The sequence below is a fragment of the Nesoenas mayeri genome (genome assembly GCF_963082525.1).
Source record: "Nesoenas mayeri genome assembly, chromosome: 6".
Lineage (NCBI taxonomy): Eukaryota > Metazoa > Chordata > Aves > Columbiformes > Columbidae > Nesoenas > Nesoenas mayeri.
In genome coordinates this window covers 22,687,845-22,711,373 of record NC_137545.1, presented here as the reverse complement: position 1 = coordinate 22,711,373, position 23,529 = coordinate 22,687,845, and the positions used below count along the sequence as shown (strand labels likewise).

The window sequence follows — 23,529 nt, the reverse complement described above, 5'->3', positions numbered from 1 at the left end:
CATTTACCATTTTGTAAAACAAAAACAAGAAACATCCAGAACATGGACACATCAAATCGGTGTGTCTTGTCATGGCTTGTACCTACAAATAGTGTGGATTTTATGGTGATCCATTGACTTGTAAATGGTCTAATTACATATCATGACAGTTTCAGGTATTCCAGTAATTGCATCTGTGATACTTCATTGAGTAATAAAATAAAGTAGAAGACATCAAAGAACTGCATGTCTACAAATACAACTTAAATGGTTTATGGCATAACAATCTCCTATTGATTTATTAATTTTTAGGCAAATAAATTACTAGAGTAGAAGCCCCTAATTTCTTGTAATGAAGTTTCAGGACTTTCAGCCACTGGAAAATAATTGTTGATAAGACATCCCTTGTAAAATTAGTTACTTACTGTGTTAATTGCTGATAAAATGATTTCTTATCTTGCTTCTGTATCTCTAACAATGAATAAGTATTGTGTAATAATCTGTGTGGTGTATTATTGGCCAGACTTTTAAAGTTAATCTACAGTACGCTGATGGTGTGTGATACGTCTCCTAGATATGTGATACATCGCTTAGACATGTAGTCTGCATGCATTTGCTCATACACGCCTTGTTAAGCCACGTGCAGAACTGGGGGTACACATGCAGGTTCCTAAATGGGTGCCAGTAAACCTGGAAATTCCACACTTGTATAAAGCTGTAGCTGTTTCCAGCACCACAGTATGTGAGATGTTGAGAGATACTTTTCTGCGGATGCAGAGCCTTAGAAATGGTTGTTGTCAAGATTTTTCTGAGAACGTTACTCTTTTCCCCTCCCTTAGTAAACTGGAGATATTAATACATAAATGTGTTTTTAAAACCTCTTTCAAAAAAAGGAGGGGGGCATAGCTGGAGTTCGGTTTTGTTGGAATACGGCTTCATATCCTTGCGCTTCTGAGTCTGTCTGAAGTGCCAACTCTCATTAGAAATCAGTTTGTTTGGGGTTTTTTTACATATTAAAGAACATTCTTATTTGGGCTATATAGATCACCAGTTTGGTTCATGGGTCTTGTCAGTAATGCATGGTTCAGTGTTGTCTATACTTCATAGTTAGTCTAGGCAAAATGGAGTATTTCAAAGGAATAATAAACACTTCTCCAGCAAGGTATTTATATGGAAATTGTCAAACTATTCTGAAGCATTACAGAAGTTAGAAACATTAGTTCAGACCCTGCAGAGGGTGGACTAATAGAAGAAGGTGTAGCAAGTGACTGAGGCAATATGAGTTGATTTGGTTTACATCCTGTAGGTAAAGTGCCTATATTTAATTTTACTTAGTGTTTTTCTTTGTCATTAGACATGGCTTTGCCATTGACAATGGTAAAACTGGTAGTCAGCTTATACATTACCATTTGATATTGAACTCTGCATGTTAGTGTACAGAGTGTGCTATGGAGTCTCCAGCTGGGAGGTGGTTAAATAAATCAAGTGCCTGCTGTAAATCTCTGCAAATCTCCATTTCCTTGGCTTTTTGATTTCCAGAAACATGGTCAAGATGAAATAATTTACCTTACTGAATCATATCTATCCAAAACCATTGCAGTTTCCACCACCTGCAAGGGGAGAGAACTGTCTTCAATCTCTGGGAATCTTTTTTGCAGCAGTTTCTGATATCCCATTGCTGCCACTAACCCACTTCTTCCATAGATGGGAACCAGGACTGGCCAGAAAGTCACCTCCTCACCCACACAGCCTTCTGCAGAGAATCTGGCACCTTTCTGAACTGTTAGCAGAAGCAGCATGTGAGCTGAGATGAGGCATCCTTTGCCCAGTGTGCTTAGTTTCCTTTCCTTTTATATTTCTTTTACTTATTAAATATTTACTCATGATCCAGAATTTATTAAATACCTGTGGTCAGCTTTGTTTCATGAACACAGCTGAGGGTGCCTACTGGTCCTTGTGGAAGCAGGGGTCACCCCTGTGAAAAATAAGGTACCAAGCTGTATTTTAGGGGAATGTAATTTCCATTACCTTAACCTTAATTTGAAGTTGATACATATCATTATTGATATTTAGCTGGTTTGTGCATTCTGTCCAAATGGGAACCTGTCTTTTTTTTCCTCCTGCTTTGGAATTGGAGTTGACATAAAACATTTAACCAAAGTTAAGAAATTGAGTGAATTTGAGTTAGAAGATGGAGCAGTAATGACTGCCTCATAAAAGACTCTTGTCTCTTGAGTTTTCCGTAAAAACTTTGCTGAATCTTTACTAAGCAGTTATTCTGATACACACAGTCCATACTTTGCGTTTTGTTAGTTTGCAACCCTTGATAAAGTTCACAGTCTCATGAAATGAAAACTGTTCAATATTTTTAAGAGGAAGTGAGGAAAGGACTCAAAATGAGGTAATTTTCTTTTTTTTTTTCTGAAATCAAAGCATGTATGCCACATTTTAAACTGCCATATACTAATGAATCAATGTTTCCATCTTTTTATTGATGTGTTTTGAAATAGGAGTTACATTTATTTTTAAAAATTGTTGTGGCTTACTCTTTAATAAGTGTATTTAACCATAAACTTCAACATATACGAGATTATTCTCTTGTTGAGAATAGATCATAAAAATCTCCTTAGCACTATTAATACTCAAATTCTAAAAGTATTTCTTCATCCATATCTTCATCACAGTTGAAAAGAAACTTAAAAATTTACAATTCAAAAAATTAATCAATTATGACTTTAAATACTGTTAAGCTAATGCTTTTCAAAAATTGACCATAGCAGATACAGATAACCGTTTTGGGGAGACTTGACTAAATGTCTACTAGTACTCCAGAATGGTAATGAAATATGTCCTGTATTTCTGACATCTTTTGGCAGATGAGAAAAAGTGATTTAAAACTTCTGCTGGAGTTTTCAAGATCAAATGATGTTTGGCTACACTGTGCAATATATGAGATGGGCAATTAGCTGGAAGAAAATATTAATTCACATTTTCCATTAATTTGTAGACAGACTCATGTCTCCAGAATTTAACATTAGCATTATCAGCTGTAAATGATGCACGGTGCAAGTTCAAACCACTTGATTGTAGTACAGTTTTAGCATTTTTCAAATGATCCTAAGGCAGTTTCATCCCTGCCTTGAAAATAATCAAGCAGACAAGGAATTATTCCCATTTCAACAGTGCAGCAATGAGTAACTCTGGGGGAGACATGCACTTTCATGGTTTGAGGCATGAGAGAAAAAATATTCCCCTTTCAATAAAGTGTTTAATTGTTCTCTTCTTTCAGTTGAGAGGTAATGTATTGTTGGCAGCACACAGTCCCTTTGTTCTGACAAGATCTATCACTTCTGGCTGTGGGTGGATTTGTAGGGTGTGGTTTCTCAATCAGCATTAGCTGAGATTGCCTTTAAACGAAGGGAAGTCATTCACGGATATCCAGCCATGGCTGAGAGGGATCAGCTTGTGGATCTACGTGAAAACCAGCCGCCGCGGTGGGAGCTATGTCCAGGTTGGCAACTCCCTGCTCCTGTTTGATGCAGGAGGGAGGAGAGTGGCTTATAAAGCAGCAGCTTTGCTGACCCACGCCTGCTCAGGTAGCCGTTCATCACCATACATAAAAGGTCTTTTCTTTTTTGTAGGAAGGTGCCCATTGACCTGGTGCTGGAGCGCCACCATTGCAGTTACAACTAAAACACACATAGAGACAAAATTTGTGACAAATTCTGAAGAATACTTAGTTTCAGCCTTTTGTGAATACTTCCTCTGCTCTGTGTGCCTTGCGTCTTGTGTGGCCAGAGCCCAGGTAGTGCCCTACATCTGCCAGTACTGAGCTTGTGACAAATACATTGCACAGGTACAAGAAGTTAAGTGAGACAAGCCTAGCTGTAATCCTGCAGGCAATTTAACTGTTTTGGAAATATGTATTTACATGTATAATTTTCAATTTTGCAGCATTTTCCTTAAAGTTCACTTGGACCTTTCCCTAACCAGAAGGGAACTGCTTTCTCTTTCCATTCCCATCACAGAACTCTGAAACTTTGCCACTCTCTGCAGCAGCTCACCGCCCTGGTGCAGTGATTCTCCATAAGTGCTGGTGTCCATCTGGCTACCGGCCCTGAAAGAAAATACCAGAAAGCTCTGGAAAAGCCTCTACCAAGAAACTGAGATGCCCCATCATAGGGACTTGACTTGCTGACATGTTTCCAAAACAGGTTTTACAGTGTTCTCTGTCCTCAGAGTTAGACGTGGGGATGTCGCTGAACAAGGAGCACTCCCTGTTTGCATGAACAACTTCTGTGTCACCTGCCAGAGGCTGTTGTCCTTGTCTGACTTTTCCTTACCTGGATTCAGCTATAGAAGCCAAGGCTCAACATAATACCATGTAATAGGGTGAAAAGTCACGTCTGTGATTTGTATTCCAGATGCGCAGTTCCATGCTGGTTTTGGGCAGCACAAAAGGAAAACTTTGTCTCTTACTGAAGGAGTAGGTCTCTTCAGGCTCACAAATGCGGCATTAACAAACACACAACTCTTAGTGTGGCTCTGCAGGGAAGCGAATGACGGATTTAACTTCTCTGTACTCATACAGCAAATCAATGGAATAAAGGATACTGCTTTGCAATCTCTAGAGGTTAAATCAAAGAGAAGAAAGATACAGACTCTTAAATTCTACACCAGATGACCCTGCCGAGCCTACATACAGGATCAAACTACAAGTGAAGTCTCTGGCTTCTTGGTTCTTCCACGTTCTATTACTTAAAACGTCAGGAATAGCAGCAGAGTGTATCACAGGGCTCTGCTGGTCTCTAAGCTTGTTTACTGTAATATGTAGCCTTTGAAGAGAAAGAACGGAGAACTGAATCATCCCTAAAGAAACTCTGGGCTTCAAATTGTGAATTATATTTTAGAGCAGATAACTCCTCTAACCAAAATCACAGGATCAGATGCCCTGTGAGTATATAATATAACATTTTTTTGCCTCCGAGAGCTGGCAGCACAGGAAGCTATGGCAGACAAAAGGGACTGAAATTGTGAGCACTGGCTGATGGATGGAGAAACTGTAGTGCCGAGGGAGTAATTTGTGGAGGGTCTGGTGGCAGCGCAGCATTGACAGAATGAAATGAGGCCTGGGGGCTGCCCTGACGCCTGTGCTCCCAAGCTACCAGGCTAACATGCAGTTTAACCATGGACGTACGTGAAGTAGCTTTCTACATTTAGACAACGCATTCCTTTTACTCAGGCTCGTGCACTGGATTACCCTACCTAGACCAGGAGCTGGATTTAAGGCATACACAAAATCAACATACCATGTGTCTGTGAAGTTTAGCAATTGTGTGTTGTGGGTGTCCTCTAGTTGTGTAGGGGATAGTGAACTGAGCTGGTCTGACATGCTTTCCCATGTTTCTTGCGTGGTTTTCTATGTAGAGCTGGAGTGTAAGGTTGAGGCTACCAAAAAAAAAAAACCAAACTGTTTCATTAGTTGAATGGCCATACCATCATGTCATGATGCTTTTATTTCTTATGCTGGAGAGAACCTGGGTTTCTGCTGAAGTCACACTGAAGACTGGCTGCTTCTCGTTTTGAATCTTTTCTGGTGCTAAAGCTACAGTGGAGGTCTGTGTCGTGAAACCTAAGCTATTTTTCCTTCCCATGGTATTCAGTCATATTAGATATAATCTGGTTGTAATAGTTGTGAATCCTGAGGAAATTTAAGCGGAAGCTTAAGAATTTTTGAGCAGTCTTCAGTGACAGATCTGCTGGTCCATTGAAAACTATGATTTCAAAGCAGTACTTGTTTGTGCATGCTGTCTGTATGTCTTTTCCGTGCTGACACCACCTGTGGGACCCCTGGTTACAGTGATCTTCTCCATTTGGGATTGTATAATTTTCCCCCTTGTTTTTATTCCTCCTTCCTTCTCTCCCACTCTCAAACAAGCACATTCCTACAGCACGTGGAAAGGCACCACTGTCAAGACAGACTTGCTGCCTCTTTTTCTCTGACAGTTTGACGTGGTGATGTGCCAACCCTGGATAGCTTGCATTGCTTCTAGACACCACATCCCACTGCTGTCAATCTAGCAATATTTATTAGCATTAAAATTTAATTTGAAAATATTTTGAAGTAATGCGATGGGAGGGGGAGTAGGTTACAGGGCAACTGCCTCTTCTTTTTTTTGCCTTATTCTTTTTTTTCTTTTTGACATTGTGCTTGTTCAAGCTGTGCGCATTTATCACAGTGGTTTCTTTCCTAAGTATTTCTATGTAAAATCAGTGTTTGTTAAAATATACTTGTGTGCCCAGTCTTTCATATTACATATATGAAAAGAGAAAGTATAGAAGGAGCAGCCTGTACATTGTAGACTCTCTACCTTATAGTTATTGCATCCTGTAGGAAGAGGCTCTTTGGCTAGAGCAGTGTTTTAATTTCATTTTTTAGTTTTCAGTTACACATTTCTGGAGTCTCCCTGACCACGACTGTTACCTGATGGCGCCTATATTTCATCAAGTTTAGACAAGCAGTCTACCTGGACTTAGGCCCAGAGGAGCTGCTGTAACTGATGAACATGATCCTCTCTGTGCTGGAATCCAAGACCTGTAGTACCACAGTTCCCAAGGGAATTGAAAGAAAACTGTGTTCAGGCCTCGCCTCCTGCATTTTTAATTTTTTTTGTTGTTTTTTTGTAGTATTGCCTTGTACTGATGGGTAGTGTACCTCTCCGTGAGTAAAATCTGGTTTTAGTTCGTTGGTAATTAGGAGAAAAGATTCTTTTTAACCCAGACTGAAAACAGAAGCAGGGAAGAGCAAGAACAGAGGCAGCAACAGAAGATACTCTGACATCTCTTGATTTCTGCTTACAAATAAAGTGACAAGTTATTAAACAAAATAACAAAAAATGTTGCAGCACTAGTGTTAGCATGAAGTGAAGTTTTTTTACTGCGTTATCATTTTCATACTTCCAGATTTTAGTGGAGGTAATTGCATATTTTCATTCTGTTCTTGTATGTTTCCCTTTAATCTGTCTCATTCTGTTATAAAAGCTGCATTACATAAACATTATATATTATTTTAGCTGCAGAATGCTATCCTGGTGGATTTTTTCATTTAGAAAATGTTTGTAGAAATTTTTTATGATTCAACAGTGAGCGTTAGTGTTTAGTCTAATTAAATTTAATTGTATTTCCTGTATCATTTTATTTTTCGTTTGCTCTTATGCCTTTATTTTCTTCAGGATTTGTAAATCTGACATCTTTTTTTTTTTTTAAAGCGTGGAGTTGGCAGTCAGATACGAGCCCACTTTAAAGCAAATGAAATAATTTTCTTAAAATTCTTCTACATGTGGGTAACGTGGTTTCTGCTTAATAATCAAGACCTGTATCTTTATGTTGTTTTGGATTGTGTGACCTTGTTAGTTTGTTTTCTTTTGTAAGTTTAAAAAATTAAGATGAAGAAGAGTGATTAAAAGCTGCTTCTTGTTCTAACTTTGATTTCCAGGTCAACTGGACAGGCAGACAGAACACGTTCATTACTCTTTTAGCTACATACATTTTTGCCATTGGTCATTTTATCTTTTACTGCTCGTATTTACCTTACTAACATGTTATACCATTACTTTTTTCCCTTATGTACTAGGAAAAAGTGTGGGAAAATTTGCCTTCAACTATTTTGGGATTTTCTGTTGTTGTAACAGTTTATCTGACTGTTTTTCTAAACATGAGTTGTTTACCCTGGGAGTAACTACAGTGGCTGGAGAACTTGTAAAGCTCTGCATTCATGAATGTGAAGACTGAACAGATAAGGATTCTCAGGTTTACTTATTTAAATCTAGTGAGTAACAAACATCTGAAATAAAGATATAATTACTAAAAATTAATTATTCTTTGTCCCTGGGTAGGGGAATAGAGGGTCTGCTGTAGCACAGTCCAGGTATTGTATTACAGTTCATATCTTCCAGGCTTCTTGTCTGCACCATTGACATTTCTGATGTTTAAAAAGAAAAAAAAAAAAAAGGCATGAAAAAAAAATCATATCAGATCTTTTTAAACCTCAAAAAGGTCAAAGTACAATTGTGGTATAGTCACATTAAGAATATTTTTCCAGTCACCAGCAAGGGAACGAGTCACTGTTCTTGCTGGACAAAGTTCATTCTCTTTTTATTAATTAGCAAATGCCTAAGGAGTGAAGTTGTTTTCTTGCATCAGAGGCCGGTGGCTTCAGGTTTCTGTTGTCTGAACTGTAGGAGTCTCCTGTTCTGGAGGCTGTGCAGCAGTTTACGAAATAAGTAGGTGAGGGAGGCAGAGGCTTTTGGCAGCACAGGGGCTCTGTCAGCTCACTGCTCAGTGGCAGATCAGTTTGAGAACCTACGTCACAAATCTCACCTTTGTGTCTCATGAACTTCCCACTTGCTGGGATCAGTGCTCCTGGTGGGACCTGGGTTTTGGGGCTGATGGTTTGGGTGGCCTCAGGTAAACCATTGAACTTTCTGTGTCTTTCTACACCTACAATGCAGATATTTATCTACCTTCCAGGTGTGTTGGTTGAGATTAATGAGTTGTTTGTAAAGCACTTTGAAGATGAAAAGCACTATAAAAATGCTAAGTAGTATTATGTATGAGCTCTTGAGTGCATAATGGCTGTTTGCCTGCCAGTATTTAAAGCAATTTGTTGCACACTTAGTATGAAAGGCACTGTATGAAGTCAAGTTCTAGTTTCCATTTAAGAAAAGTCACTCATATTTTGTGTTCAGCGATTCAGGTCACACCATTGTTCTTCGATATTATCTAGAGTGAAAACAGACTCTAGAAGACTTTTTTAAGAGGAACTGTTTCAAAAGTTTTAAAACCAGGTTATTATATAAAAGAAGTTTCTTCTCTTTCAATCATTTCTTACCCTCTCAATATGTCTTTGGTTTCATTTGCCAAATTCCCAGATCTTCTACCTTCCCCCATTTTACCAAATTATTTTTCTGTCCCTTCTTATGCTTCTGTCTGAACTGCTGTAACTTTTCTGTCCCTGACCTTTCCATCCATCTCCACAGTTGTCACCAAAGCTCCTGTTTGCACCCCCTCTGCTCAGCAGCTCTTGCCATGTTGCACAGGTTTCCTCAGCCCTTCATCTACCTGTCCCTCACTTTGGGCATTCCTGCACCCAGGCTTCCCCGGTGCTCCTGCCCCAGGAACTCTTCCACCCTGGGCACTCGCTGCCAGCCAGTGCTGCACAGTAAGATGCTCTTCTTCAGGCGCTTCTCCGATAAACACCAGAGTGAACTGCCTGCCAGACTGGCAGAAATATCCACAGATGGGACAACATTGCTCTGTGTCTGAGAGCAGATCTGCCTGCCTGTGACCTCTTCGTTCATTGATCTTCAAGCTTTTTGAGCATGGGTTTTGCTAAGCATCCTCCAGCGGTGATGTTGACACCCATGTTGGGAGCTGGAACAAATTGACATGAACTTGCTTTCTAAAAAAAAGTCTTTTCACAGTCTTTGGATGTGGCTGTCAAATTTCAAGGTTTCCTTGAAAAACAAGTTGAAAACAACTGCATCTTGTTTATTATGTATCAGCACCATATAGTCTATCTGGCTTGTATAATAAAATACTCACTTTGGCCCCAATCTTGGTTTATGCGTCACGTTAGAGATGTGAAAGAAACAAGTGCCCCATCTTAAAAAGATTCACACTCATATATAATTCCATAAGAGCAGTCCCCTTCACTTTTTAATACATGTCACATAACCAGAATAGTACATGTTTTAATTGTAAAACGTGAGAGAGTGAGCATGAAAATTCATATGCCACAGGGTGGGGTCTTATAGTTTATTAGGTGCAATTCAGGCAGGAAAATACAGTATGTGGCTATGTTTAGTATGATAAGAAGTGTCAGAATTCTCTATTTTGTCTTAGTTATTGCATTATCTTGCTATGTTTTTAAAAGGATCTAGGAGAAATCATTTCAGGTAACATTTACAAGCTGCACTCTTCATTGGCAAACGGCATTATCTGTATGATCACTGGCTGTTCCTCGGCGTTAGCTCCTGCAGACCTTCCTGGACAAGAGAAGTTTGACTTTTTTTTTGTTTCTTTTTAATTCCTTTAAGATAGTTCATATTAAAAACATTATTTTAGTGGAAAACAATCTGGAAATGTTTTATGACAGAAACAAAGTATGGAAAGTTTGTTTGTTTATTTTGTTAAATGACCGATTCCGTGGGGAATTCTCTTTTTAGAGCTGTTGTCCTTTCCAAATCGGTAGATAGATGTCTTTCTCTTCTTAATTTCTGAACAAAGAGGAAAATGTTGAAAATGAAGTGTTCAACAGACTGCTCCACTGCATGGAAGCTTTAGAAAAGGGGAATAAAGGGCTCTTCAGAGCTCCTCAGAGGTCTTTTGGCAGACGCACTCTGTAGCGTGCAGCCTGAGAAAACTTTCATGAGTGTTTTTGAAAGTTGTACTGTTCTCTTTTGGATTTAGATAACAAATAACCAGGCACTCTAACCAGCTGTATAAAGCCTCCAACTTTCACATTTTAAAGATGTTTACTTAGGAATTTCAACCATAAATACCTCTGTTTAAAGCTTTGTTTCAATTTTAATTCAAGTTCATTTTGAACCACGAAGGCCTATTGCAGTAATTAACATGATCTAAATTTATACATTAACACTTACGGCATGTCCAATGTTCTCTAAAGGAATGTGTAGATTTCTCAGGTTATCTATTTCATGTTAAGTTGTACATAAATTTAATTAAGGTCCTGCCTTGTGTATTTTTTAAATTATGAAAGTCAACAGACATGGCATAACATTGAAAGAAAATGGCAAAGAAATTGTTTGTTTCTCACATAAATTCCAGTTGTTCAGTTTCAGATTTTCTGATAGATACAGGTGAAGATTGAGTTGGAAAATGGCAACAATGAGCTCCTAACTTCCTTCAGCAAGTCATGAAAATGAGGTACTTTATGTAATAGATGGTGCGGTCACTGTAGATCTGCTTGTGTGCGGCTTGGGTTTAAATGTGCTTGTGAACTCCTCTAGAGTTGTTGAGGTCCTTCTCCACTGGACAAACTGATGAGTCGTCTTGCAAAGACATGTTGGTTTGATGCTGAGATGAGGTTTTGCCCACAGTGGTTTGTGGAGGTCTGAGAATCAAGTCACACTCTTGCATCGTGGATAAAATGGGAGGTGGTGACAAGGCTTAATTTCATTGCCGTGTGCTTTCTGAACTAACACCTATGAGGTGACAAGGCAGGTCTCACCTCAGAGCTATTTCTGGTTGTTCTGCATGGATTATTATTAACATACTTCTTATGACTCATAACAGAGACTTAAAGGAAATGGGTGTTCTTTAAGTAAATAAATAAAGTAGTGGGACTTGTCACAGTTTATGAAGATTTGTTCATGCTCTGGTAGACCCTACTATTTCAGCAGAAGGTCAGCTCATGAGAAGAATTCTCTTCCAGGAAAGCTTACATTGGTTCCTCTGAAAGATCAAGTTGTACCAGCACGAATTATTTTGCTGGTATAGCTCTGTCCCAGGGGTTTTCTGAGTCCTATCATTACACTGTTGAAGAGGTTTGGGTTGTAGAGTACTCTCCTTAATTAATACATGTTTTCTGGCAAAACTTTAATTGCAGAGCAACCCAAGGTCTGCAGGAGAAGACAGAAGACTTAAAGACAGTCCTGCATTTGTTCATTCAAGGTCTGTTGTGTCCAAATAACTCTTCTGTCAAAACTGTTTCACAAAATCAGGTATAGGCTAGACAAACTTCGGCAGCTTTTGCTGTGACAGTATCCCCAGCTGTAGAACCAGGCTGGAGCTTGCAAAAGGGTTGGTGGGAGGTTGCCAGCTGGATGTTCAGCCAGCTGAAAATAATCTGCTGGGGTGGATGGAATAAAGGCACCAATTCTGTCACCTCTGGTGTGAGAAGTGGTGATGCTGGACTACCAGGCATCACACGGTGAATGGGCACAGTGGAGGCACAGGCACATCTCTTCTGCTGACTGTGCAGCTGCAGCTGCAGCGGCAGCAGCCAAGTCAGAGTCAACTTTGCTGTAGCTGTTTGCTCAGTGAATGTGGGTCAGGAGCCCTGATGTGTATAAAGTTGTGGCCAGGGTCATAAAATTTGGATTCACAGTTACATCACTTTGCAATAGGCTGTGCAGGGGCATTGAAATGGACTTTACGTTTTCCATGATTAAAATATGCAGCAGGAGTCTTAGCGCGTAATTGACTGAATTTGCTGACTTGAGAATGACTTTAGAGTGAAAAGGAGGTGAGACAACCTCCTGTGCATGTCTTGGCTATGATTTTGTCAATACACATGACTTCTATTTTCACTTCTTTCTTATACTTTAACATCAAAGGCTATGCAGCCTTCTGTTCCAGTCATGTTAGATTTTGCTTAGAAGTAAAAAGGCACTTTCTTTTTTGTATCAAATTGAATGGGAAGCCTTTGCAAAACTTTTTATCCAATTAATATCTTTACAAATTTTGTCTCTTGTGTCATTTCTGCCTCCAGAGCTCTTTCTATCTAACCAAAGCTCCAAATAAATAAATACATAAGTGAGCTGTGTTCTGGTTGAAACTTTTCCTCACTTGCAAGCACCTGGCACCTGTCAGAGCAACTGGGAGATCCAGCTGTGGGCTCCGGTTGCTGCCCACACAGGTCTGTCTCTCCAGTGGGCAACAGGATTGCAAATCTGTATATTTAAACTACAGACCTGTAACAACAACAAAAAAAAAGAGAGTTGAGGTGGATATTTGACAAATCACGCAAGATAATGTAAAAGTTCTGAGTTGAGTTTGCAAATTAGTAACTGGTTAAGTGGGATGCCCCTGTGGAGAATTCCGTGGATTGCTGCCCAGCTTTGCAGACAGGGTAGCTAAGCCTTCACTGAAGAAATGCCTGTCATATTTAGCTGGCAAGTTAGATAATCTTCACCTTGTGGAAAGCAGAACATTCATTGCTTCTTATAGATTTACTATCTGTGCAGTAAATCCTTTTCAGTCTAGAAAAAGGAGGTGGAGACTTAATAATATCTTGTGAAGACCCTTTGCTTACTCTATTGTAAAAAATCAGATGGTGGAGTAGTCCAATAAACTGTACATAGTGAGTGAGTAGCTTGGTGTGGATAATTTAGAAATGAAGTATTCTATTTTTTTTTTAAGTCTGCATGTGTGGGGAGTGTCTGTTGTGGGCCTTGCCATACCCATCCTTGGAGCACCGTATGTGACAGGGAGGTGTTAGGTGGGTGACTGACAGCTGTGAAGTGTGCGCTGACAGAAGTGATGAGTAGCCAGGTCAGGATTTGAAGGTGAGCAGCTCTGCCTGCAGTGCAACTGGGCTGCATGATCCCCCTCTCCAGGGATTAAGCTGCTGCTGTAACTTGGGGTTTATGGTCTTTGTTTCAACAAGACAAGTGCTGCTTGCAGTTCTGCCAGGAAATCTTTTGCAGCCATATTATTGGGTTTTGTATCTCAGAATCAGAAATTTGGGGTTGTGTTGGCGGGTAAGTGGCCAGTGTATCTTCTGGAGAATAGATGTTATGTGTGCTGTGTCACTGACACCTATTTGGCAAATAACAGCTGCTTTCAGTGGTAGCTGAAGCCAAAGGTTCAAGAGGCTAAGTTTTTGTTACTATAAAATAAACTGAAATATTGATGGCTGTGCTGATATCAGTTTGTCTAAAGAAGGGTGGATGTAGACAGTGGTTGCTGGTAAAGCCACTGTCCCGCAGCGGTAGGGAGGAGGTTGAGAGTCCCATGGCCTGCAGCCTCACATCCCGTCTCTGAGGAGCTCGGACGTCCTGCATGTTGTCCAGCAGGATTTGCTGCGTGGTCCGGACACAGTGGGCTTTCCCAGGCAAGCTCTGCCAGCCCTGCTACACTGTAATGTGATCAAACGTGTCATCTCTGCCTTTAGAGAGATTTTATGCCATGGCAGTACTTTGTATTTGAGGGAATCTTGACTGCTGGTGCTTTTTTTAACCCTAATTTTATATTCATTGAATAAATGAGTCTAAATGTGTGGCACTGAGTCCTCCTTTTACTTTCTGCTTGTTTTGTACTTATGTTCTTCTTCTTTAGCACTTAATAGAGCAGCTCCCCTTTCCATGGGAGTGCTATATTATTTATAAATTACCATTTTATTTGCAATATGCCATGTATGAAATGGACTGTAGATGATGGTTACATGGGTTGAGAATCGAGCCCTTAATTTTGATGTGGTTTATAAACAATTGGCAATAAATGGCCTGATCCTCTGTCCTTTGACTCTAGTGTGAATTCTTTGACAAGTGTATTTACGCAAGAAGAGCCCGGCTGCCAGCGCAGCGTCAGCGGGCAGCACGCCTTTGCATTCACCGCAGTTGCATGTCCTGGTGCCAAGAATGAATTTTGCCGATTCAGATTTGCTCCGTTTGTCAACACACAGTTCCCATTGAGCTCCACGGGACAAGAATCATTCTTGGCAGGGGGCCACGAGCAGCGGCTGCGGCCAGAGCTGAGCACCAGCCAGGGCAGCAGCGCCCAGCCCAGGCTCCCTGCTCCAAAAGGCTCCCGCTCCAGCATCTGGTTGCTGTTGTTCGACTACTGGGAAGAGTCAGAGATAAAAAGAGATTTCCGACGTTACTTTTCAAGGCACTTTTTTTTTTTTGATGGCTGTCTGGATGATTAATGTGAATAGGAAAATACTGTTGACCCATTTAAATCATGTTAGACAACATCCATTGCTCATCTGCATAATGAAATACACACTGAACATTACAACCTAAGTATAAGAGTCAGTGAACTACAAAAATAATATTTTACTCATTTAGATTATGAAGTAAAATATAGGACATGAGTACTAATCACAGTATTAAATTTTAAGCCATGCAAATTGTAATTCTCAGTGAAAAAGAACTATAAGTTGAAAAGGCTATTAGCATTTCAGCTTTAACAGTTAATTTGATTTTTGTTTTTGTCTTTTTTTTTTTGCTAGTGTGAAGCACTGTATACAAAACATTTAGTAGTAAGTGCAGGAGTATTTGTTTTATATGATTTTTTAACTTCAATCACTGATGTTAGAAATACTAATTTGCAGTATTAAAATATATTAGCATTTTCTATTACTAAGAGTAAACTGTAATTTTAACTTGGATAAAAACAACTGGAAAAGGCAAGTTATTAGCAAAGAAGAGATGAAATAATTTTAAGCATTTATTTAAGTACTGAAGGAAAAACTGAGGCCTTTAAAAATATGGATTTCATCAAATAGAAACATCATTTTCAGCATTTTAAACTAAATACAAATTTTAAAGTACTGAACTTAGGCTTTCAGGTTTCTATGGTTACCTGCCTTTCCAGCAGTTTGGTGAGATGTGTAAATAGGCCTATGAGTCACTTGCAATTATTTGTTTTTTGTTTGTGATAGTTGTAATTCTGTGTTCAGTTTGAATCTAATATAGTTCACACCACATGCTTTGGTTTATGTATATTTTAGTGCTTATGATTGACAGTGATTGAGCATTTCTTATGGAGTGCTTGGGTCTTTTTGTCGCAAGTGATGCATGTTGGTACTTCTGAAAATGTAAACAACTTCTTCCTGCATCGCTGTTTGATAAACAGGGACTTTTATGATAAGAAAGAGGTCTTTGTAAATGTTAAGCACAGAGATAAGTAAAATGTATTTAAAAAAATAAAATTAAAACAGCTCCCAAGCATTGTACCTTACTCTTCCAATTTGATCCATAATCCTATCATTAGAATTAATTTTGTGACCCAAATGTTTATGAATAAGATTTCAAGTTATGCATTAATAGCACATACAAATAACTGACAGATTTAAAAATAAATATTTTTCATAAGGATGCTACAAGTTTTCTGCAGCAAGCTCTTGATTGGAACATCATCCTTGAGTAGAGCATCTTCTCAAAAAAAAAAATAAGAGCTTGCTTTCACCACCACTGCAGTAGTTTAGTAGTTTAGACCTCATGTATTTTGAGGTCGAGGCTATAGGATGTAATTCTCCAACCTTACGTTCTCCACTCTAGCAAAGGACACGTACGTGTTTTCTCAGTAAAGACTCACTGGCATAATGTAGCTTGTGTTTTCATGTAAAATCAAGACAATAAAAGTAGTTAACAACATTTAATACAAGGCAAGAAACACTGCTGGCTGTCGTTTTTACCAAACAAGTAGTAATGTAGCCTTATTTTGTTAAGGTGTTAATCCCAAAATTGCTAGCAGTGTACACATTTCTTAGAATTTTGAGGTAAGACTGGCTCAAGATTCAGGAGTGATCTTGTAACTGTAGAGATTTGGCTGCAGGTGTATTGAAAATAATTATTGCAATGAGTCTTATATTTTGTGCAGGAAGAAGACTCCTGACTGCCCATTCTCTTCCCGTGTCTCAGGCTACGTGGTGAATCCTGATACACTATTCAGGAGCACTCCTAAATTTTCTGTGCAAAGACTGCTCTGATTTCAGCAGCCTTGCTCACCCACTGAAAGGGTTTCTGTGGGAAACATTTTAGTTAGTTGGTTGGTTTTTTGATGGTGATTCAGACATATTTTTTCCTTTTCAGCTGGAAATTTAAGAGGTTAAAGTAGGGTTTATTTTTAACATTTAATACCTTATCAGGTGTGTATATAGGACACAAACATGCCAGTTGAAAAACAGTTGTTTTACAGAGCACCTGAAAAGATTTTATCCCCGTAGCATTCAATGGATGTTAAAGCTGTGGGTGGGTGTATATTAACAACAAGATTTGGTATTGTGTGTGTGTGCGTAAGGACTATCTGAAAAGCTTATTTGTTTAACCTGAAACAACTGCTTTTTTTTTAAACTGAGTAACTTGTTCTAACAGTTGCTACTTCCCTGTAAAGTCAAAATAACTAATACAATGACCAATCTTTCAAACGAAAGTAATTTCTCTGATCTTTTAAAAAAACTAAAGATAGATAGAAAGTGACTGAAAGATGTATTTAAATATGCAAACCTGAGCAGATATGCTTCTCATTCTAATTTATTCATTTTATGATAAATTAATGTACGCAATATAGGAATGCGGTAACGTAAGAGGAATGTTTCTCCTGCTAGTCACAGAAGTTGAAACTTACCAGATGGTGTGATCTGGAGCCTAAATTCCCCTCATATTAGCTGTGTGTGAAAGTCTTAATATTGTTTTGTCCAGTTTTTGTATCTAACTTGTTTATTTTGCTGTGACACTTAATTAGGCAACAGTTTCTTTTTATTTTCTACTCTGTTACTCTATCCGAGAGGGAAAATATGGTAGAAATAACACTAGTGCAGAAAGCTCTGTTGGAGAACTGCAATGCCCTGTTCCCAAAGTTAAGCCTGCACAGCCCAGTCCCGTTTTCTGTAACAATTAATTTCCTTTGGTATATGAAAGAATATCATTCAGATATAGTTAGATTGTACTCTCTATTTTTTAAATCCTATAATAAAATGAGAAAGTGCTGTTTAATGATACCAGAATTTTACTCAATCAGTGACTTTATTTTTTTATGCTGGTTTGGTGTGACTCTGTGTGTGTGTGTACATATATATATATGTATGTATATATGTACACATATACATATACACAACTGCTCAGTTGATTTAAGAGATTTTTGAGGATATAAAATTAATTTTTCCTTTTCTTGTTGTTGTTAAAGTTGCACTGTCGGTTGCTGCTGATAAAAGGTGGCACCGAGGCAGTTTCCTGCAGGAGCTATGGGGAGGGTCATGGCTTGTCATGACCTGGGCACCATTGCTTGAATGTTGTTATTATTGGGATGAAGTACCCTTAGGCTGTCATCCTTCCTGTAAATAGAAGAGGTTCTGATTCTCTGTGCTTTCCCAGTTTACCAACTTGTAGAACAGCTATTTTGTCGGCCCTAAGTTTTACTGAATAATGAATTAGAAGAATGGCATTATTGCAGAAGACACCGATTCATCATTTTAGTATGCTGGTCTAGACTGAGTCATAATAAGGAAAGCCACACAAGAATGTATTTCCATGTAGTTTATAAATTTACACCCAATTTTAAAACTCCTTTGTATTAGCATACAACAAACAAATTACTGTGTTCCACCCTCCATGAAGTAAGAGCAAAACTACAATAAGAAGGGAGCGTAGCTGGTCCTGAGGGCCAAACATGACTTTTTCCCATGTCATGGAGGAGCCGCAGCGGTGCCGGCAGAGGGACTGACTGTGCTCCCCTGGAGTCGCTCAGCGTTTGGCCATTGCCTTGCTTTATTGGTTTTTACGAGCATAATGAGAACAGCAATTCTGTTAATGCCTTTATTAACTAAGCTACTTCTGTCGTTAATTTCCAGTTAATGTCAATAATTAAAGAAAACAATGCCAATTAGAATATAGTGTTTGCAAGAGACTGGTCTGCATTTTGGTTTATCAGGGTGCAGTCATAAGCATGCTGTTGAGGAGGGTTTCACAAATGTGTTGCTGTTGTAACTGAAGTCATATCTATCCTGATGAATATTTCATTTCTCCAATCATGCTATTAAAACCAGAGTGTTTTTACCCTTTCATTTCTGTTTTCTCTTTTCCAGTACCATCATGACAGCTGTGGCTGCGTCCTGTTTACAAATTGCTGCTAGTCACATTTTCAGTAGTCCTTGTGGATTTTGCTTTCCCTTAATATGGGCAATTAGGAGGAAATATTTCTCACGAGCATGGACTTGCTCTTCTTGTAATGACATAGTCCTGCAATCCAGGAAACAGTGCTGCATGGTGTCCATGTCCCTGATTTCCTGATGTGGGAAAAAAGTGTGGAAAGCATCTGGAGAGGAGGAGACCCCCTTTACCAGCTTGTTTCCTGTAAGCGAAATTGGAAGACCTTGTCTGTGCAAATAGATTTCAAAATAGAGTCTGCCCTTTGACTGTCTCCATAATTACACAGCGCGCTCTGTATTTTATTTGGCTGCCAGAGCAGTTAACCCCTGGAAGTAAGGGGCTGGTGATGGCGTGACCAGCACGGGTATGCAGACATGACCATGTGAATGCACTTTTGTTTGGAGAAGCCTGTCGTTAAGACCGCTTTACAATATACTTTTACCCAATTTAAAAATTATTACATGTTGGGTTATGTTGATTAAGATATGTTATATCCTTAATGTACAGAAAACGTTGAGATATTAGTTGCAAAAAAGGGGAAAAAAAAAAGTTCTTTCTTAGCTTTGATGTAATCAACATCTGTCAACAGAATGAATTTGCTTTTGTTTAATTTCAAGGGCTCTTGTCCTCCTGCTTTGCCCAATCCGTTTCTACTCCTGCCTCAGGCATTTCCCTATGTTGTTCTTTTTTCCCCCCTTATTTTTTTCATAGCAAATGCACAGGTTATTGCTTGTGAAATGTGAGCTGCTCTTCTGCTACACAGGTTACACAGTTGGAGAGATTCTTTAATCTTTCCTATCCTGTTTTTGAAGCTTGGATGTACCTTTGCGATATAGGGATTACAAAGTCAGTGTTTTATTAGACAGAATTACAATTACAGGTAAAGATCTTTAAAACCACAACCATTATTTCAGATTGAAAAATAGGAACATTTGTTAATTAACAGTAAAAAACTGTATGTTCTTACCTAGTTGCATTGGTTGGATTCCACATATTGTTACCCCTAGTGATTTTTAATACCTCACTTTAAACTTTATTCCTCTGAAGTTTCAGCAAAATGAACACTTGCACAAGAAGCAAAATGATGATATATTATAAAAATGACCTGACAAGCTAAATTAAAGATCTGTAGAGTTTTACACTCAAATGCATATATACCAAGAAAATCTCCACAGTCATTTTTTTTTTCAGTTTAAAGAAAAATATTCACATATTTTGAAAAGAGTTATCAGAACAAGACTTTTGATGTTGTTAATTGTTCATATATATTCAGTAAGATTTACTTTGTCAAGAGCAAGTTGTTTTTATTTCCTAAATTGGTTGGATATTAATTCTTGTAATCCTAAGTAATTTTGGTACTGTGCTTCTGTTGATACTATGACAAAATTATTTTAAAATATGTTCATTTTATTTCTTGGCTCTTTCAAGATGTACCATTGTATTTATTGTAGCTTAGATCTGCCATGAAGGTTACGCTTTGGTAACATTTTTGCTGATTGCTTGGAAATATGAATTCTTTCAAAAAGAAATACTAGAAAAATGGTTGCTTACAATCACATTTGATGAATTATGTAGATGAGCAGTTTTTTGCATGGCTACTCCATACCTCATTAATTGAAAACATAGCAGATAAATTGCTGTAACTGTTAAACAAGAAGCATTAGAAAAGGGCTTACGTGAGAGTTCATTTCCAACATCTCCCTTTAAAAATACTTCTTGACCAGAGGGAAATCACATTTAAATGACTAAAATCAACTTAATTAAGGGTCATTAATAGAGATACACATAAAAAACTCTCTACTCTGTGAGTGAAATGGGAGCATTTCATTATATAGTGTAGCATGCATGAACAGATAACAATTAAAATAGACCTAGAGTAAAAGGCTAATAAATATAGGGCACATTGTGCTGCAAAATCAGTCACTTAAAATGCTCCCACCCATCATCTCACTTGAATTCTGTATTCAGCCCCTTTGGCTGACTCATTTAAAAGAAAAAGAAAACGTAATCTCCACACAAGATAAATTCATCTGGTAATTCACAAAAGCTCGTAGTGTATATTTATATTATTAGTACAAATTAAGGTCTGGAAGGTATGCTGCGGAATCCAGCGGCTCCGGCAGGACACGCGTGTGGCACATGGCGCAGGGTGAGTCACTGCGAGTCAGGGGAGCAGTTCTGTGTAATCTGTGCTCGTCCATCGTGTCTGCTGATGTGATTTCAGTTACGCTGCTGATAATTCTTCTTATTGCAGCTGATAGTAAACATTCTGCTGTTTGTGGCAAGTGACATAGCCACGCTGTTGGGGGAGAGAAGAAACGCATGAAGGGACAACTTTGCGTCCCGGCTGTGCTGGTGTGTTACCAACTGGCCAGCCTCAAACCCAGGGCTCGCTCCGACAGCTGCAGGTTCCACGGGAAGCTGCACAAACCCCACACTTATAAACTCTCTTGCAGTAATTAATATACACAAAAAGCTTAACAAAAATTATGTGCCTGAGCCGCCAGTGTTGCAGAAGTAACTAAGGCACTGAGAAAAGCTTTGGTAGGTGTAAGGCATGGGGAGGAGGGGATATCTGAGCCAGACGTGGAGAATACAGCCAGTTGTTCCTGTCTCCAGTGATTGATGATGTTGCTATATCGAATTAGCTGTGAATATGGGAGCTTAAAAAATAAAAGGAGCTGTGGAGACATTAGGAAGGCCTTCTTAAGGAAGGAAGTGTGTGGATGTAGTCCAGATTTTCATTATAAAACAGTAACTTCATTATGTTTTAATGCCACTTTATTTCATTTTATTTTTACTTTCTAGGAGAATGTTTTCTGTTGTAATTTTTTGTATTCCAAATAAAGGTTTGGTTGTCCAGTGTTTATAATTCTTGCGTTGTATTTTAGGAGTCTTATTATACTGTGGTGATATTTATTTGGTTGTCGCATTTCACCTGTTCAAGTAGTAGATATTTTTGTATGCATCTGGTTTCTAATGAATAGTTAGTAGAATAACAACAGACTACAGTACCTTATTATCCTGTAATCTTGTGACAACACTTACAGTGTATCTTTGGGAAAATAGAGGTAAAAATTTTATTCCAAATAAAAAGGTATCCCTTCTGAATGTGGGATAGTCAATAGGTATGCACCCATGAGTATAAACTGGCTTAATGTATTTGATAATGTGTATTTGGGACATTTGGAGTTTTATTGTTGATAATTAACAAGCACACTTGCACCTTCCCCAGTTAAACTTCGATGTGGTAGACTAGGTGCTTGGGCAGCACGCTGTGTGTCGCGGAGAGCATTTGGAATACACGTTCACACATCGATATCCACGTGGACTTTAGCTGACCACGTCAGTGAGTGCGGGTTTTCAATTTACTTATAATGCCTTCAGCTGCGATAAGAGCAAGGTACTTGCACTGCGCTCGGTAGAAGAGCTAACTCAGCTTACACTGGTGGACTGATTACTACTTCTGATGGCCCAAAAGTTGCTGCCCCAGCAAATTCTATGCTTTCAGCTTTCAGAAAAGAGTGCAAACTGGCCAGGGAGTTTGTAGGATGCTTTGGAGTCTTTGGATGCACTTTTACATTGTGCAGGTTAGATGGCTCAGATTTTTTATTTTTTCAATGGACAATTATTATTTTTCTTGTGAAGGAGACCCTAGGGAAGCAGTAGATGACGAGCTTGTTGATTAAATGATAATTAAAACATGACCAAACCAATCCACCCTCGGTTAACTGAGCAGCCCCACTTCCATGGAGACACTTGAAGGAGGCAACATCCATTGGGGTACCAGCTTATACTGAGAGCTTGATCTGAGCTTCACTCTCCAACTCCACCATAGTACTTATAGCCAATTTAAAACAACAATAAAAATTTGCATTGAGTAAAAGTCTCTACAACTTTCCAGGTGTTATACAAATTCTGATATTGGTAAGTAAACATAGCACTGATCAGTGTGCAAAGAGACAGTCGGGAACACTTCTAAAGCAAACCCTGTGCAACTCTTCATTCATTCTGAGTTGGGGCTCCAAAAAAGGTGTGTAACTTGAATCTCCTGTATATCATGGAATGCTGTAAAAGGGCTGTCTATGAAGCCAAGTGTACATGTGGAAGGAAAATTTCTGCATCTGGACATGATAAATACAACCAAAGGAAGGGACAAAAAAACATGCAAGTTACAGAAGAAGCTTTTCTTATAAAGTAAAAAATAAATCATTTCTACGTAGTTACGAAATGTGCAATAGATTATTTTCTTAATTTCTGTGATTAAAAAAAAAAAAGTTTAGTTCTGTTTAAATGAAACCACTTTCTTTTTGCTAAATTTATTCATATGGGTTAGTTGCCACAAAAGATTGCTCTTGTGTTTATATACATATGACATTTTTCAGAAGCAGATTAACTATTATGTGAAACTTACGTTTCAAAAAACCCTTCTGTTTAGATTGTAGAATGTTTGAGTAATGGAAATATGCACTACATGTAATTGTAGTTTAATTGGGCAGTGTCAATAATCCTTTTGAATTGAGTATATTTCCCGGTTGTGATGCTAGCATTGTCTTTTGTGATGCATTATTTTGATTTTGATGTCTCTGACAACCTTTGGGCCTCGATGCCTTTCTTTTTCCTTTTTTTTTTTCCTTCCTTTTTATTTTTTTTTTTGAGGCAAAATGTGTCATTGCCCAACAACTAAGTTTGAGCAATGAATACTCTGATGAACTGTCATCCTGAATTCCCATGTGACTTACATGGAAATCTGATTAGAATATTCCAAGTCAGTTACAAATTTTAATCCCTTCAATTGCCTTTGGCCAAGATTAAAAGCATCTCTTGAAGTGTGTCCCGTTGCCCTGCTAGGCAGGACAAACTGAACCCTGTTCCTTGTGTCTTGCCACAAGATTAACTCGGTTATGCTCAAATGTGTGACTGGTTCAGCAAA

General features: G+C 38.6%; 1 protein-coding gene across 1 annotated transcript in view; it reads left to right on the top strand.

The window, feature by feature from the left end:
• The window catches only part of METAP1D (methionyl aminopeptidase type 1D, mitochondrial), a 47,804-nt gene that overhangs the window by 2,400 nt on the left and 21,875 nt on the right, over nucleotides 1-23,529 (top strand). The gene's annotated exons all lie outside the window — the stretch shown is intronic.